We start from the raw sequence: 16,444 nt of genomic DNA, 5'->3' as shown, positions 1-16,444 counted from the left end.
AGTAACCTTCTTATGGATTTTGGGTAGAATGTAAAAGTGTGGCACTTTGTAAGCAGATTTCAAAAAGGAATTCTGCCTCTAGTTTGGAAACGTAATCCAAACATAAACCTTCATGGACAACTATTTTAATGAGTCTAGATGTACAAGTAACTCTTTGCCAATCAATTATTTTATAATGCTCTTCATTTGACAATTGTCTCATAACCTCCCTATGATATTCACCCTTATCAGCTTGTCTAATAATAATATTCTGATCATTTTGTAGCGTTTTCAGGGCTTGGAATTCTGCCCTGGTTAGATTGTTTTTGTAATGTTTGTGTTGTAACTCTAAATTTCCCGTAGTACTATTTTCTCAAAGGTGTAGATCTCATGAGATCCCTGGGTGGGGATAAATTTGGATTTGATTCGGAACCTATTCTGAGCAATTTGACCAGTGTTGGAAAAATAATTCTTCATCATAAACATAAATAATCTTATTAATTTAAATAAGTCAACTCTGGTGCACAGTGCATTATATTTGTAACTAGTTTCAAAGCCCATTTCTAAAAATGGGCCTTGAAAGGGGAGAAGGGGGAAGGGGAAAGGAGGAGGGCCCCCGGCCGCGGCAGCTTACCTGGTTGTCCAGGCGGGTCCAGAGCTTGCAGAGGCCGGGCCGTTGGGCAGGCGTGCAGGCCGCTCCGGACAGCGGCAGACGTTCACGCAGCCTTCTTGTGGGGAGCCCCCAGCAGCCACGCTCCGCGCGACTGCCAGGGGCTCGCTCGGGCGGCGGCGGCCTGACGCGGCGAGAGGTACTTTGCTTTGCGCCTCCGAGGCACCAGGCCAGCGACAAAGGGAGCAACTGCGAGCTGCACTATGCGCAGCTCATAGTTGCTGGGGCTGAGAATCTTTCACCCAATATCGCATGTCTCCTTAGGACAGGTGGCATACATTATAGGCTTCAATCTTATCATAGAATCAGAGTGGAAGGGACATCCTGGGTCATCTAGTCCAACCCCCTGCACAAAGCAGGATGCTCACAACCCTATCGCCCATCCACTGGACCCTTTTATTTTCTAGAATTATAAAACTTCTGCTTCCAAACAGAATAATTCTGTCCCTTCTACGTCCTCCCACTGGCAGCTCAAGTGGCTCTGCACTGTTGGGTGGGAAAGAGAAGGGGTGGGCAGCATAGTATGAGGGAGGGGGCAAGTCTGATTGGGAGATGATATAATGCCTGGTGAATCAGGGAGGGAAAGTAGACTTGCCCTCACTAGTTTTTGTGCCATCATCAATTCTCCATGAAACCCCTCCTTGCAGCATGTATGGCGATCAGGGCAATCTCTCCGTCAGGGATGTGCAGTGACTCCACTTTCAGGGATTGCTAAACCAAACTTGCAGGGCAACACCTTAATGTACCAGGACCCAGTGCCTGGCTCTGCATGGGGATCCTCAAATTCCTTGGTGGTCTCCCAACATTTTTTATTTTTATTTTTTATTATTATTATTAATGCTTCTTTTCCAGACTGACCCTGATCAGCTGCCCAAACTTAACAACAGGGCTGGCAAGGCCATACAGGGCAGGAGATTTTATTTATTTATTATTTGGGTTTATATACTGCAGTTTCCTATTGGGCTCACGGCAGTTTACACAAGAAAAGAATAATAATAATTCCACAATAAAAGATGCATCTCTTAGACCCTGCAGGGTGCATGGCCATGGTCTCTCTCTTAGCCGTACATGGTCTCAGGCAGAGGTCTTTCACTTCATCTACTACCTGATCTTTGTTTTTGTTTTTTGGAGATGCTGGAAATTGAACCTGAGACTTGCTGTGCAAATGCTCTGCCATAGAACCACAACCCCTCTCCAGAGAGGGATGGGGACTTGAAGGTGCAGGAAGCTGGTGTCCTGACCAGCTTCCTCTGAGGCATGGGGCTCCAGTGCGCCTGTCATTAAAGGGGAGGAGGGTTTAAAGGCAAGAGGGGTCAATTTGCCTGCCCTTTTGCTGTGATCCTGGATTTCTTAGCAAACTCCCATGCCATTACTGTCCAGGGACTGTCCTGCTAGGCTTCCAAGATCTGATAACACATGGGCCATTCAGAGCAGGCCTGAAGAAGTGGTGGTGGTGGGGTTAATCTCCTCCCACTGATAACAAGAGGATTGACGTAATTGACTCTGCAAACATCCTCAATAGTCTCCCACCCAAGTATTAAACGAGGGCTGCTGTGTAACTCTGCCACCTGCACCTCCATGGCGAGGGGAGGGGGGAGAGAACGCCCTGTAGTCCTTGAGGCTATGATCCCAATACATCACTGCCACAGCTTTCTTCGCTAGGCAGGCTGCTGTGCCTGGGATCATCCAGGTATCCATGTACAGCGGCGCCCTGCCCGTGCAGGACTGCGAGGCCCCACTGGCCAAAAATGACCAGAGAACAGAAAGAGGGAGGGGGAGTCCCACTCTTTCTCCAGCTGGCCGCCAAATGCTCCCCCGCTCACCCTCCGTCACTCGTGGGCGGAGGGAAGATACCTGCTTCGAAACCTAGGAGCAGCACGCTCCGTCACACCCAGCCCCACGCTCGGAGCACAGGTGGAGGAGGGACATGGTGCTCTCCCTCTGTCGGTTGCCGCCGCTTTTTCCCATCAGGACCCATACTGGGCGCAGAGGGGAAATCCCTCCAGCGAGCCCAGCAAGTACACAGACCCGGCAGACTCCCGGCCGAGCCCTTTGTTGGTCCTTTTTACGGCAGCCAAGCTGCTCCGCTTGGCTGCCACGGGGAGAAAAGAGAGCTGTGCTCCTGCACATGGCGCATTTATAAGGGCGCCATGAGCCCGCCCTCCCACTCCCCTCCGTGCGCGCCACGCCTGCCCGCTCAGCTGCTCAAGCAACAACGGGAGCGCGTCTCCCTTGCGCTCGCTCCTCCGCAGCATCAACGGCGGGTTCCAGGTAAGTCTGTGCCGCATTTGTCATCAGTCCAAGTTAACAGTATTTGGTTAGACAGATTAGAATCAGTATAAGGTAGCTTCATGTATTCTAAAGCCATACAGCTACGATCCTAGCACCAGAGGAATGCATACATTTTAGTCCTCTGATTAAAGAATGCAAGATTAATTAATAACATTGGTGTGTTCTGTATGAAAGGAGACCACACACACACACACACACACGTGTGTGTGTGTGTGTGGTTTCCTTTCATACAGAACACACCAATGTTATTAATCTTGCATTCTTTAATCAGCTAGTCAAACCATTTTATCTGGACAACCTGCATGTCAGCCAGTAAAGCATAATTCTCTGTTCATTTCTTCACAAGCTGCTGCTCCAGCACAGCTGCTAAAGTAACACTGTGCTGAGCAAAATGGTATATGTAAAACAAGGGCAATTTACATAGAAATAACTATAATCCTTTACATTAAAATTGGCCTGTTACAATCCCAACACCTCTTAGCGGTCATTCTCACTGAGTTAAGCCCCATTTAGGAAAAGCTGCTGCTGCAGCAGAATGAAGTCCATTTTTCAAAATGTGTTACTCTTATGCCAGTCAGCCCTTGGCTGCCAACTCCTCATTTAAAATGCATTACATTCTCTAATTCATTATTTAAGGCTAAACTTGACTAGCTGGACACTAGTGTAATAAACCAAATTGAACGAAGAGGGGATACAAAACCCTCCCGGCATGTATTAATATTCTACTAATAACTGAGGCATGAATGAAACTTATAGAGAAAGGCTGGTACTTATGAATAAGATGCTGGCATTAAGAGATTTGGGATCCATTCCATCTCCAGCACAGGTATCCTCTGTGACTTTGGGAAAGCCTTCCACTCAGTAAAAAGCAGGGGTATTCCATCACCCAGCATTTTCAGCTTCATAAGATGCTCTCAGGTACCAATTGGAAGAGCTGAACATTGGACATACCATTAATCTACATTTTAATGGCTTGAACATGTCTGCTTGTGGGGAAAAGATGACTAGGCAAGTACAATTATATATTGCCTGGTTGCATCTGTCACCCTACAGCCAATGGATCCACCATCATCTCCAAATTAAGGGGGTATTATTTTTGAAAAGGAGAAGGGAATGACAGAGTTTTTAAAATTCAGACTTACAGCTTACCTGAGGGCAGCATTATTCCATGTCCATTTAACTTTGCCCAGGTGATCTGGACCAATGCACACACAGCCAGATGCAAGAAGGTGATGAATTAGCCAAGGCACATGACAGCTCTTGGCTGGGTCAAAGCTGAGTGGCCCTGATGCTTCTGGGACATTCTAATGGGCCACTCTACCCCTGCTTGCCTTTTCAACCCTATTTCTGATGTTCTTGAGTCGCTGTACATCTAGGCAACCTGGGAAAAGTTGGGGATCCTTGTTCAGACATGTGTCTGTTGAGGAAATGGGATACAGACTCAGCCTAGTCTCAGTTGTATACTTAGCTTGACTTAGCTGGTAGAGGTGGAGCCAGCCCCAACTCTATTCAGAATTGTGTGGAGAGAGTGCGGAAATAAAAGCAGATCCAAGACATACAAATGTAATGAAAATGGATTTTTAAAACTGAAAAAGAAACAAAATGAACAGTTTTTAAAATTTATCTCTAGAGTCGACCCAGGGGCATTACTTATGTAAATGGGAATAGGTAGCTAGTATCGGTGTGACCTGAAATGCAATCAAGATGCAATCTACATTTATTGTAATACAGACAATTGGTGCTCAATTAAAGTGGTGAACAAGATGATTAATGAATGAAAGGAAGCTCTTCCTGATTCAAAAAGAAAAGTAATTACATCCAGAGATCCCCAAATGGTTCCTATCTTGACTACTGCTAAGAGGGAATAATAAACGTTAAGGTCAGTTTCAGATGAACAATAACCGTCTTATAGAACTGTAATGAAAAGTTTATGTATTTTGTTCCTTTGAGTGTTGCCTTTGTGATTTTGGAGAGTTAATATCTGATAATGCAGGCTTGCAGATTATAAATCAGCTTTGCAACCTGTGTGCAGGGATCTATATAACAAAGATTTCCAGCAGGAAATGTTGTGTGTGTGTGTGTGTGTGGTGTATGTATAAGCTGGTTTTGTACCATTGAAAACAATGAGGGTGTTTCCGCACAAGGACCAGTGTTGCCAATTGGTCCCACAAAGCGGAAACGCTATTTTTAAAAGTGCAATCTCGGCGTTACGCATACCTCCTTTTTTAGTGGAATCCAGTAGCGTTTCATTCGTTTCCCACAGGTTTCCGGTCTTGCAAAAATCACTAGACAGGAAGCGATTTTTCCTGTGCAGCCAATGGGCGGTTGGTATCATGCTCCAGGAAAGCCCCTTTCCCTTTAATAAAAGTTAAAGAAAAAAAACACGTTGCAATTAATATGCGTAAATTCGTTGCAACGGAGAGCCCCATTTAGCTGGCAGCTGGCGTGTGAGCTGGTGATTCATCGTTGCCACGCTCTCCCGAGTGAAAAGAAAAATCCCCCACGTGTACGGGCACGATTTTCGGCCGAAAATTAAGGGAACCTGCAAACGGGGCTGTGTTGTGCTTGGGGACTTAGGGGAGCTTTAAAGCACTTCTGTGGAGGGACTGTAGCCAGAGAAGCCTCGCTGGGTGAATGAAGGCTCGCTGGTTCATTGCTTTCTGCTCGCTCCGAGAAAAAAAAATGGCGATCGCTTCATCGGAAGTTCGGAGGAAAGAGCCAGGGGGAGAGACTTTGCTGGAACCACAACAATGGGAACGCACAGGTCTTTTTCGCTAGTGTTGCAGATTGTTTGCAAGAGTGTAGCGCTTTTCGGAGGGTAAATCCACTTTTCCCGATTTCCCTTTAAGCGCTACAACGAATCGCTTTTTGTGGGACTGTTTCAGGAGTGTGGCAGATTGTGCGCGACGTCTTGCGGAACTGCAAATTAGTAGCGTTTACAATTTGCAACCCTTCTGCTACTTTGAAGTCATGCGGAATGGACCTGAGTAACCCATTCCATCTTTGTGTTATACTTAATGTGATATTCCCTCCTACTCCAATGCCAAATAATGTAACAGCCTTTACTAATGTCATTAATGGTAGGCAAGCTTGTTTCAGAGATGGGGATTTGATATAGCGATGTAGCAATATGGCTGCAGTTGAAGGTTTAAAGATATAGGACTGCATAGATACTGCACTCTCATGTCATCCCCCTAGACATCATCAGGAGCCAGCCAATGGGGGAAGGGCTTTCTTCAGGTTTTGTTTTGGTTGAGTCCTGCTAAATAAGGCTCATAGGCAACAGTACTAGCCTGGCTGCTTGTGTTGGAAAAAACTCTCTTAGGTCTCTGGATGGGGTCTATTGCATCCCCCTCTGCCTGATTCTTTTCTTTCTTTTTTATTGGAGATGCCAGAGTGCCCCAGAGCCACTACACACCAAGAGAGAATCCCTTCCAGAGCTGCCTCCCTTTTTGGGACCGTGGGCTCTGTCAGTTCTCCTGATTGAACAGAACTCCCTACCGCCCTGAGAAGGCTCCCTGGCCTCAGCTGAGCATGCTGCAAGATAAACATCCCTGACCTCCAAGCCACCTCCCCCATTTGAAAGGAAAGGCAGAAGGCCTGGGCCAATGTAGCCCATGACAGAAGCACGAGGCAGTAAAAGATGAGGCAAAGGGCTGTCATATCTCAGTCAACTTGAAACAGAATGGGGATAGAATCATAGAGTTGGGACCTCTTGGGTCATCTAGCCCGGTGGTCCCCAACCACCAGGCCGCAAAGGCCCTAGCACTGGGCCGCAGCTCCCTCTCCCCGCCCCCCCCCACAATAAGAAACTTCCCAGGCCGCAAGCTTGCGGCCCGGCAAGCTTCTTACTGTGGGAGAGGGGGAGAGGGAAGCAGGGCCGTGCATGCACAATGCAAATGCGCGGCCAGGCCACGCATGCGCACATGTGCATGCGTGGCCGAAAGTGAGCATGCATGGCGTTTTGCGCATGTGCATTTTTGGCTGCGCATGTGCATTGTGCATGTGCGTGCGAGTAGTATGGTAGGGGTACCATTCCTCATCAACTTGACAGGTCCGGAAATGCCTGTGCAGCTGCGTGTGTAGATAAGAATAGCCTGGCTAAAAATATATATAGGAATTTCTGACTGCCCCTCTTAAAACTGATCAATTAAAAAACATACAAAACAAAAGCCGTGGAGGGAGTCTCGCCTGGGAGTCACTTAGTTCAACAGAATGTCCATGGTTGGCACTTAAGCAGTGTTTTTTTTATACTTGTTAATTTCAAAGTACCAGCCCCTATGCTCTTGATACAGAGATCCTGTGTATGCAGCCAGCACTTTGAGAGCCTCTGATCAGGAATCCTTGTGGTCAGCTTCCAGCCTGGCTCCCCCCCCCCCCCGACTAACATCCCCCCCCCTCTCCTCAGCTAAACATATTAAAGGATGTGGAGAGACCTAATGGTGTGTGGCTGAATTTGGGCTGCCCCTCTCTTCCCCTGAAAGGCCTGTGCGCAGATGTTTGGGTAGATAACATTGCTTTGCTGTAGCCTTCTTTATCGTCCTGCAAGTGTGCTTTGATGTAATGAGTGACGTTTTTTTTCTATTGTTGGGAATATCTGCTGGTTCATCACTTAGGTCAACAGAATGTCCAGGGTGGATGCTTAAGCAATGGCTGTATTTTCTATCCTTGTTAATTTCAAAGTATCATAGCCTGATTAAAATAAACATATTAATTTTGGATCTTTGATGCTAAAAAACAGCCCCTGTGCTCCTGATACACAGATGCCTGATTTATTTTCTCTCCTTCAAACACACGGTTTGCATAAGAATCCTTTGCATATCTCTCAACCAGGCCCCACAGTTAACCCCCCCCCCCAACACATATTAAACGATGTGCAGAGACCGCGCAGGGTCTGACTAGATTTTTAAATGGTAGATCCAGGATATTCCAAATTGTTTTTTTTAATTATTATTATCCAACCCTGAATGTATCTCTCCTTGCACTAGATTTGTGTCAATTAAAGGCAATATCATTATTACCAGCATGTAAAACAAAAAAAAAGCACCTACTCTACACTCAGCATCCAACCACGGCTTGATTAAAATAACAACATGAATTAATTTGGGATCTTTGATGCTAAAAACCATCCCTGCAAAGCGGCCTGTTGAACAGATTTACACATAGGGAGTGCTCTGGGACACCGAGGGGTTCTCTGTGTTGCTGGAAGAAGTCTCAGAGAGCGTGGAGGAGATGGTAGGGTTTGGGGGGAGGGGGCGTCAGGTGAGTGTATGTAAAAAAGCACCTCTGCATTTCTTCCCTATACACTCAGTATCCAACTGTGGCTTGATTAAAATAACAACATGAATTAATTTGGGATCTTTGATGCTAAAAACCATCCCTGCAAAGCGGCCTGTTGTACAGATTTACACATAGGGAGTGCTCTGGGTCTCCGAGGGGTTCTCTGTGTCGCTGGAAGAAGTCTCAGAGAGTGTGGAGGGGATGGTAGGGTTTTTTTTGGGGGGGGGAGTCAGGTGAGTGTATGTAAAAAAGCACCTCTGCATTTCTTCCCTATACACACAGTATCCAACTGTGGCTTGATTAAAATAACAACATGAATTAATTTTGGATCTTTGATGCTAAAAGCCAGCCCTGCAGAGCGGCCTGTTGTACAGATTTACACATAGGGAATGCTCTGGGGCTCCAAAGGGTTCTCTGTGTGGCTGGAATAATTCTCAGAGAGTGTGCCAGGCCTGTTAGGAGAGTTTTTGGAACTCCAGGAGTGCACATGCTACCAACATTTAAACGTGTCAATGAGTGTGGGGGGCTCTGGGCTGGGAACTGCCTTTCAAAAGGGAGAAAGGGGGGAGGCACCCTGCTGCAGGACCCACTGCCCCATGGAAACCACACCAGCATATCTACTGTAGAGTCAGGATGAATATATATTTCAATTCAAACACATACCTCTCAGCCTGTATGATCTGGCTTTCTAAGGAATTGCTCAGCCAGTTTGCCTACTGAATAACTCACATATGTCAGAAAGGAAAAGACTGGTTAGGCTCCTCCCCCCGCCCCCCGCCCCCGAAACGGCAGGGAGTGTGATTGTGGTTTGCTGTAGCTTGGCTGTCCAGGGAGTGTGTTTTGGGGTGATTAGTAGAAGGGTGGGGTACGAGTAATGGCTTTTTCTTCTGTTGTGGACTCTTAAAACTGATCTTGTTAATTTCAAAGTAGCAAGCCTTCCCCCCCCCCCTCCATACACAGAGCCTGAAAGCAGCTAGCTGTATACAGTCAATGATGTGAGAGTATCCGTGTTGACTGATTTATTTTTGGAGAGTGGGTGCCCAAGAAGATTCACAATATAAAGAAAATACATAAAATATATCATATAAAATACATACAGAAGCAAATTTTAAAACCACAATGTAGGACTACTTTAATCCGTTGCAATCCTAAATAAAGCTGACAGCTGCTTAGTAAGGACCAAAAGCGCGAGGTTCGGGTGTACAACCCAGAGGAGATTGTTCCACAAGTATGGGGCTGCTGCTGAAAAGGCCCTTTTTTCATGCAACCACCAAATAATCTTCTTTGGTTACTGGGATAGCCAGGCAGGCCTCTCTCAGTGATCTTAATTCCAGGGCTGAGATTTTCTATGCAGTGGTATTTTTGTGTACAAGGAAGCCTTAGGTTGTCGGGGCTCTCACTCGCAATCTGCCATGGTAAGCCGCATGAAGGATCACCATCTCACTGAGAATTAGATCTATATTCTAGGGAAGATCTTGTGATTGGAACACCAACTCAATAATCTGGGTCTTAAAAGCAGCTAAAGGAGATCTTATGTGGACTGGAGCCGTGGAAATGGAGAAAGGGGGAGCGTTTAACTTTTGTCTCAAAGTCGTTTCACCAAGCAAAAAAATGGCCTTCCCCAAGCCTGTGTAGGGGGAAAAGATGGGAATAATACAAAGGCCTGACTTTTTTCTATACCAGGACTTAACGGACCTAGGGATAGGAGGAAAAATTTCCAATGGGGTAAATAACAGATGGAGAAAGTTCCTCATTACCACAACATCAATCTAGTCACACACATACACAAACACCCAACTTCTATCTAGGACCAAATTACATGCTCAGTTTTCTGCTCTGTGTCTTTTTTCCTAGATGCTATTCCTGGGACATCTCTTGCTACCCTACAAAAGCAGGCTCCCCCCTCCTCTCCTATACTTTTGTTTTATAGTCTTGTGTTAATGCCACAACTCGTACTGCTGAAAATTCACAAAATAATAAATACCACAACATAGACAGAGTGTAAAAGAGCACAGACCCCTCCACTTCCCCCCCCAAAAAAAATATTCTCAACACGGAGTGTTTAATCAAGAATTGTATTTATTTGGATTTTTATACAATGTTTAAACAAAGTTATACCCGATAACAGCAATATTCCTACACGTTCTGAAAACCTGCTGCCAGCAATCTGAACAACAGTTTCTACAGATAGAGACAACTTAGTCAGTCAGCTTGGTATAGAGGTCAGAGTGCTAGACACTGATCTTGGAAACATCGCTCTGAATGCAGTTGTGGAGAAAATTTGTAACCTTAAATTTTAAATTTGGAGATTCTTTTACTCTCTGGGAGCGGTGTCATCCTTTCCAGAGTGTTTATCATAATTGACAGATCCGGCACCCCTCAAGAAGCTGTACTTTTGATGGTATGATATCTGGTTACAATAGTCACAGCAGTCGTGCTTCACGGGGCAATGTGCCGCCTGTTTGTGCAGATAGTCGAGGCGGCACATTGCCCCGTGAAGCGCGACTGCTGTGACTATTGTAACCAGATATCATACCATCAAAAGTTACAAATTTAAAATCTTTACACCGCCCGTGGCGCCGCGGGCGCCACGGACTAAATAAAACAGTAAGCCCTTGGAAGGCGGGCTGTGTCCGGGATGAGGAAGGGTGCCGATTGGCCCCTTCCTCATGACAGACTATCGGAGGGACCAATCGGCAGGCGCGAAGCGCCTGCCGATTGGTCCCTCCGATTCCTTGCCGGAGCAACTGCGAGCCGCGCGTAGCGCAGCTCGCAGTTGCTCCAAGCCAGCCGGCCTCTAAGAACCTCTAAGCCAGTGGTCCCCAACCTTTATTAGGCTGGGGACCGGCAAGGCATCGGGCCACGCCTGTGGGGGCCGCCCCCGCGGGGGCCGCGCCCGCGCATCGGGCCGCGCCCGCGAGCCACGCCCGCGGATCGGGCCGCGCCCGCGAGCCGCGCCCGCGGATCGGGCCGCGCCCGCGGGCCGCGCCCGCGGATCGGGCCGCGCCCGCCGGCCGCGCTCGCGGATCGGGCCGCGCCCGCCGGCCGTGCCGGCCGCGCCCGCGGATCGGGCCGCGCCCGCCGGCCGCGCCCGCGGATCGGGCCGCACCCGCCGGCCGCGCCCGCCGCCGCCCAGGGAGCCCCCGGCCTCTAAAAACGCATCGCCGGCACACGAAGATGGCCGCCGGCAAGAAGACCGCGCCAGGGAGCCGCCCGCCGAAGGAGCTGCCCGCCGAGAAGAAGCCACCCAAGGAGCTGCCCGCCGCGAAGGAGCTGCCCGACGTCGCTACAGCCCTCTCACCGGTAAGCTACCTTTCCTCACCCTGCCCTCGCCAGTCCCTCGCTCTCCACCCCCCTGCTAGGGCCCATTGTATTTGGAATACAATGGGCTCTTTTACTAGTTTAATAATAAAACTTCTCTAAATCAGCACTGATAGCTTCAGTTGTCTTCCCTTAAGCTATATATGTGTGCACAATATTTGTCTACCTGCTTGAGTATGGGGGGCCTTCCCACTCTATAGTGAGAATCAGACTTTTCCTCTGCCTGTGTTCTCAGGGGCATCTATGAGCAGAGGGAGAATAAAACATGGTTGTAAAAGAAAGGCGCCCAAGAAGTACAAGTTCAATGCACCCTACCCCTCCACTTGGATGTGAAACTGTTTCATAGGATTGAGGGTAGTAGCTCAGCAGATGCCCAATTGGGCTTTAATCAGAGCATGGTGCATCCAAAAGCAATTTTGGATTTAAATTTTGGGAGATCTGTAGCTATATCTATGATTAGAGACACCGTTGGAACCTGTAATACAGCTCTGAGGAACTGAAGAAATATGGAAATGATGGCAGACTGGGATTACTCTGTAAAAAATCTATAGATTACAAAAAGATGTGAATCTTTACAATTTGTCTGGACAACTAAGTGGACATGAGTTCCAAATAACAAGAAAGAGATACTAAGGCATCTGCATAGGTAATTTTCCCCATGTGTTCGGATTGTTCTTTCTATAAAGATAACATTCTAAAGTAAATCAGTTTGATTTATATTGTAATTAGATGTGTAACAAATTGTACAGCAGTAAAGGGGCTACATTTTTAATAAGTAGTACATACACTGTTTTGTTTTGAGCCAAATTTGAAGCTTTTCACTTTTTGAAAGGAGAGGAAACTCACCTACATAGATCGCCCTGTAAGAACTAGTGGGTTTGAATCTGGCTATCGTACGGTTCATAGAAAGAAAATTGTATTCTTATTTTAGTATTTTTATTTTGTTAAAATATTAATATCCAGCTTGCCGATTCAGTGGAGAATTATGGTTATTTGAACACTTACATTTATTTAGTCATTGTCTAGGCCAACTTTCCCATTATTAAAACCAGAGCCATTAAAGCAGTATGAACATTAAAAACTCTAGGTAAAACAAAATCAGATGTTTGCAATAAATGCGTTATGAACTGTAAACATATTGGTTGTGGAAGGTCTAAACCATGTTGTAGAATCCAGCACTGGGGAAAGCCCCGAGTAAGTACAAAAGGTTAGATTTCCCCCACATATTGAAGGGCATGACACGAAACAAGTGTGCTGTTAGAATTAGGTAAAGGGTAATTGTTCTCCCTCACTCATAGGATACATTTTCTGGCCACAACCTGGTAAATTTGGTTCTTAACACCTAGTACAATTTAGATGGAGATTAAATGAAATATTAGGTGGTTGGCAAGTTAATAAATAAATAAGTAATATTGTTTGAGAACTGTTAGAGCATGGGCACATAAGAGCCTCATGTTGTCTCACTAATGCGCACTCGAGATCAAACAGCCTTGCTATCGGCCTATTCTTACATCAGTCCCTATGCATTTTAGCCAGGCATTTCTTAGGGTTTATATAAAATGTTGCCTGAAGATTTAATTATCCAACTGTAAATTATTACTCCTGTGTTTAGAAAGCATTAAAATCGGGGTGGCTGAATAATAATAAAAGGTTGGCTTTCTCCAATGTATTAGTAAATGTTAATTATCCCAAACTAATGAAATAACAATTTATTATGCATAATTTTATTATGCAATATCAATGCTATACATATATGGTAAAAAGGTAAAGGTAAAGGTATCCCCTGTGCAAGCACTGAGTCATGTCTGACCCTTGGGGTGACACCCTCTAGCGTTTTCATGGCAGACTCAATACGGGGTGGTTTGCCAGTGCCTTCCCCAGTCATGACCGTTTACCCCCCAGCAAATTGGGTACTCATTTTACCGACCTCGGAAGGATGGAAGGCTGAGTCAACCTTGAGCCGGCTGCTGGGATTGAACTCCCAGCCTTACGGGCAAAGCTTTCAGACGGCTGCCTTACCACTCTGCGCCACAAGAGGCTCACATATATGGTAGAAGAGTCTAATTTGCATTAGAAGAATTTACTTGAGTCCCTTATTGTAAGCTATCACAAAAAAACAGCTAATTAGATAAAATAATCCAGAATACAAAAGTGAGGAGCAAAAGATTCGATTTGTCTCACATATTGAAGTCTGCAGAATTATAAAGTATTTTAAATAATGGAATTTGAGAATGGTTTTGGCTGCATGTGAACTGTTTATACAACATAATGCTGAACCCGAGAAAAAGAGACAAAAAAGAAATTCGAAAAGAGGATGACTTAAGAAATTCACCAGGAATTTCTCTAATCAAATAAAATATCTTACAACACTTTCCGTGCTAACAATAAAACAAATGGAAGTAAAACAAAAAGCATACTATAAATTCTAATCTCTATAAAGGCCATGATGTATTATTGACAAAAAATAGAAAAATAGGAAGCAAAATTTAGCTAAAAATTATTGAAGAACAAAGATGGATTGTGTTGGTCCTATAACAATAACGGTGGTTATGGAAGCTATACAAATTAAATCGGAAAAAGTGCCTGGATCAGATGGCTTACCAGATATTTATTAGAGGAATGCTAGATGAAGATTTGGTAAATGCTAATTATCCCAAACTAATGAAATAATACTTTATGATGTACATTTTTTTTGTGTGCTGTATCGTTACTATACATATAGAAGAGTTTAGTTGTACCCCTTATTGTAAACTATCACAAATGGCAGCTAATTAGATAAATTAATTCCAGAATACAAACATGGAAGAAGAATTACAAATTTTCCCAACACCAGAAAACCTGGCCTATCAAAAATTATAATTGTTACATAAAAGCACTTTTACATAATCTGACTTTTCAGTATCTGCCATCAAATAATATGTTCACATAATGTAACACCGGAAGCTCTGCGGAGAATGCCTCTTTCTGATGTCTAACTATAATCATTAGGATCGGGGGGGGGGGGGGGGTGCTGCAGTAAGGGGATCCCTAACCCCGGAGTCAATGTTGATGGAATTTTACATGCCACCCACATAGTCTTTTGATTACCAAGAGGGTACTTTGGAATCCAGTATTTTGGTTGAATAATAATCAGAGAAGTAGTATGGTGTAGCGAGCAGTGCTGAACTAGTACTGGAGAGGTTTGAGTTCAAATCCCCATTCAACTGTAACGGCTACTGTGCAACCCTGGGGCAATCACTCGGCCTAAACTACCTCACAGGGGTTGTTGCGAGAAAATGGAAGGACGAGAAAATCCGTCGTATTTAGGATGACATTTGTGTAATTTAGTTTTATTTATTGGCGGTCCTAATTAAGATTTTAAATATTGTCTTATTTTACATTCAGTTATTTAGAGTACAATCCTCTAAGGAAAATGCAGACGCGTAGTGCAATATTTCTTACTGGTTTGGCCTCTTAAGCTACCAAAACAAGTCTTATATAGCGTATATGCTTATTTTCCAGGATATTTTATTCTTTAGGCTGTGGGGCAATCTCTTTGGAGATTTAGTTTAATCTTGTTGTAACCTTGCAGCACCTCTGTTGTTATGCAAGACCTTTGTTTGTTTGTTTGTTTAGTTCTACCAAGGTACCATGCCTACACAGGTTCATAATTTGCAGCATGTGTTTTTTTTTTAAATCAAAACTTTTTAACGATACAACAATGGTGTTAGTATGTAAAAAGGCACATTGCTTTGGTAAAAGTTGTTTTGGAGGAAAAGGGGGAGCACATTTCTGTTGGACCCCCAAAGTTTTCTTTGAGCTTATAACATTGCTAAGATTTAACAATTAACAAGATCGATGTAAATAATATTTCTGTTTGTACAAGCATCCTGTACTTTGAAAACATCATTTCTTATTTTATAAATATGAGCAGGTTCAGATGTCTGGGCTATTTTGGTGTTTGCTGAAAGGAACCTGAAGCATATACGTTCTTCATGATTTGGGTAGCAGCTAAATAAAATTTATTTGCAATCAGGCAACTGCTTGTCAAAATCTTGGAATGTACTCTGATTGTCTTGCTTTCCATTATCTCCCCAAGCATAAACACCACACTTCCTTGCAGTTCCTATGCAGTTTGAAGACATAGCGCTGGTGGAAAAAAAGCTCTGTCTGAGATGTCTTCACAGAAGTCCTGATTAGAGACAAGCAAGCTGATAATGTTAGACCCTCCCCCGCCCCCCCCCGCCCCCCAAATGCTAAGAAAGGAAAGGAAAGGCAGGAAAATGTTCATCTGTGACAGTTTATCTTTAATCTGTTACTCCTTCAGATCCACAAACTGGTTTTAGACATGTGGTATAGTTGCAAGGGGGAAATGCCTGTTTTTTCAGAGGACCGGACACAGTACAGAAATCGTTAAGACACACGTCCTGTTTTTTGTTTTTTGTTTTTTTTGGAGAGGTCTCTTATCAATACTAAAACAGATACAGGGACCTCAGCCTAGTCCCACCCCAGCCTACCCCTTATACATCTTCAAGAATAACGGAATCTTAAAGTCTGCGCTTTAAGACTCATTAATTTCATTTTAGAGGATTAGCAATATGTTCCCCTTAACCCCCTGCTTTGTTCTAAAGAAACCCTAAGTACAATTGATAAGCAAGCATTTTGCTTTTAATTTTTTCTCCACAACTGCATTCAGAGCGATGTTTCCAAGATCAGTGTCTAGCACTCTGACCTCTATACCAAGCTGATTGACTAAGTTGTCTCTATCTGTACAAACTGTTGTTCAGATTGCTGGCAGCAGGTTTTCAGAACATGTAGGAATATTGCTGTTATCGGGTATAACTTTGTTTAAACATTGTATAAAAATCCAAATAAATACAATTCTTGATTAAACACTCCGTGTTGAGAATATTTGGGGGGGGG

General features: G+C 44.7%; 1 long non-coding RNA gene across 1 annotated transcript in view; it reads left to right on the top strand.

Annotated features, from left to right (window-relative positions):
• Positions 1–2,626: 2,626 nt before the first annotated feature.
• The window catches only part of LOC143832294 (uncharacterized), a 73,033-nt gene continuing 59,215 nt past the window's right edge, over positions 2,627–16,444 (top strand). Inside the window, exon 1 of the long non-coding RNA XR_013229189.1 lies at positions 2,627–2,920. This is a non-coding gene — a long non-coding RNA (uncharacterized LOC143832294). The remainder of the gene's footprint in view (positions 2,921–16,444) is intronic.

The sequence above is a fragment of the Paroedura picta genome, chromosome 3, assembly GCF_049243985.1.
Source record: "Paroedura picta isolate Pp20150507F chromosome 3, Ppicta_v3.0, whole genome shotgun sequence".
In the NCBI taxonomy this organism is placed as follows: domain Eukaryota; kingdom Metazoa; phylum Chordata; class Lepidosauria; order Squamata; family Gekkonidae; genus Paroedura; species Paroedura picta.
Note: the sequence above shows the minus strand (reverse complement) of the source record. Positions and strands in the feature narration are given on the sequence as shown.